This window comes from Arvicanthis niloticus, chromosome 10, assembly GCF_011762505.2.
Source record: "Arvicanthis niloticus isolate mArvNil1 chromosome 10, mArvNil1.pat.X, whole genome shotgun sequence".
Classification (NCBI taxonomy): Eukaryota; Metazoa; Chordata; class Mammalia; order Rodentia; family Muridae; genus Arvicanthis; species Arvicanthis niloticus.
The window spans coordinates 68,718,954-68,721,169 of record NC_047667.1 but is presented as its reverse complement, the minus strand read 5'-3'; the positions used below and the strand labels follow the sequence as shown (position 1 = coordinate 68,721,169).

At 38.7% G+C, this 2,216-nt stretch overlaps 1 non-coding gene across 1 annotated transcript; it reads left to right on the top strand.

Moving 5' to 3' along the window:
• Positions 1 to 417: 417 nt before the first annotated feature.
• Positions 418 to 544, top strand: LOC117716663 (small nucleolar RNA SNORA17). The gene has a single exon (XR_004607775.1). It is a non-coding gene; the product is annotated as a small nucleolar RNA SNORA17 (small nucleolar RNA).
• The last annotated feature ends 1,672 nt before the right edge of the window (positions 545 to 2,216 follow it).

The following is a 2,216-nucleotide window of genomic DNA, read 5'->3' as shown; positions in this document are numbered from 1 at the left end:
CACTCAAAAGAAAGAAAGAAAGAAAGAAAGAAAGAAAGAAAGAAAGAAAGAAAGAAAGAAAGAAAGAAAGAAAAGAGTCCTAAGGGTTTTAGTGAGAATTCTATGAGACTTTCAAATCACTTTATAAAATCAAACCGAAAGCAAGATTTGCCTGATTTATTTTAGGAGGCCTTGATATTCAAACCAAATAAACACCAAACAAAGAAGAATTACACAGTAAGTTCCCCTGTGAACACAAAATTATTCAATAACCAAAATCAAAAACTCATTAAAATATCACCCACTATGATCAAGTAGGCCTCATCCCAGACGTGCAGGGATGATTCAACATACCTAAATTGACAAATGTAATCCACGACATTAAAAAAAACTGAAAGACAATACATGATCTATACCCATAGAGGTATACCCATGATCTATACCTATAGAGCTGTTGCAGGTTTGGCTACTGTGTCACATGTACATCAGTAGGTGGTAAGAAGAGAGAGGCTATATCTACATTGAGTCTTCTGACCTGTGAACATCTGATTACTAGTCTAACACTACCTGAAAAAGAAGAGCCTAGTAAGAGCCACCAACCTGGTACCTGAGGGCCCATACAGGGAGGTAGCCTGAGGTGACTACTAGTCTGGTGCTGTGTCCACCTAGAGGGTCAGACCATCCCCAAGATGATGCCTGCTCAGTGCCATAATGCACAAGTGGGACATAGTACTCCTCAGACTACTCCTGTGATGGCTCAACATTCAGAGACCATAGGAACCAATAAGATCCAGGAAATGATGCAGAAATGGAAGAGAAAGAAACAGAAAAATGTAAGCTCAATGAAGAGAGGAAGAACTGGAGAGTTGTGGGTAATGGGGAATAGCCTGATGTGAGGAGCTCCGGTAGGATCCTAGTCTGTGCTGTCACGGGTGTCATGTATGGAACTGCAGCAACAAGGATCTGTTACCACCAAATGCCAGGTGGTCATCCCTAGTCTGGGCTGCTACCAAGAAAAATGTTAATGTCTCAGGGCTGTGAAGAACTGACCCCATCCCTTGACTGAGCATTGTGAAAGAGTGAGCCTTAGGGGCTTGAGGGTAGGCAAGCTGACACACCCCTATCTAGCCCCATTATTCGGGAGAGAGTTCCTGTACCCTAAATATTTTACTGGAGAAGTCCTACAGCTAATATACTTTGAACAAAGGTGCTAAGTACATATAATATCAATAGCCATCCTATATATAAATGACAAACAAACTGAGAAAGACATCAGGTAAACAGTATCTTTCACAATGTTCTCAAGTGAGATAAAATATCTTAGGGTAGTTCTAACAAAGAAAGTGAACACTGATAGAACAAGAGAGTAGTGTGAGATGTTTCACCCAGTTAATGCAATTACTAAAGATTGTGCCATTTGCCTTAAATAATACTGTATTTACTTTGTAATACTGCACTGAATGTTAGAAATTTTTCTAGTGAAAGCACTTAGGAAAAGAGGCTCTGATTCAAGCAGAAGGTATTTCAGCCATATGTTCTCTATATTCTAATGTGAGAACTGGTATTTTATGGGTTTTCTTCATGATTCAGATATATGAAAGCTGTATGTATTTGAAATGGAGCTATCAATGCAGTGCAAGCTGAGGCCACAAATTTTAGAATGTGAGGAGATGGGCCTTCTCTGTTCCGAGAATGGCTGTAGTGTGTGTGTTCCCAGGATATTTCTTTCTATTTGAAAGCAATAAGAAAGGCAAGTTCACACTAATAAGGCTCCTAGCAAAATGCAATTTAAATAATGTTAATGAAAAGCTTTTATATTTGCACTGAAATGTTGAAAAGACTATGTAAATGAACTGAACCAAATGTTCAAGTTGGAGTAGATTTCTTTCAGAAGATTTTGTGAAAGGTACAACATTCAGCTAATATTTTAGTGAAAGAACCTGATAATCAGTGAAGTATTCGCATAGTTCACAGAACACAATAGATCTTAGCTCTAACCAAGACCAAAAGGCACAATCTTAAGAGTGTTGTTTTACAGTGATAATAGCAATTCCTGTTTCCCAGTTGTAAGAAGAAACCAAATGCAAGCAATTTTGAATAAAACTTTCATTTTGTAAAAGGGTGAAATACAGTTTAGGCTCCCAAGATCTCCCTGGGTATCTGACAGGCAAAGAGAGAATTGCATGTAGGTAGCTTGACATCCTGTTTGGCAGGTTGAGTCATGAATGCCAGGCAAG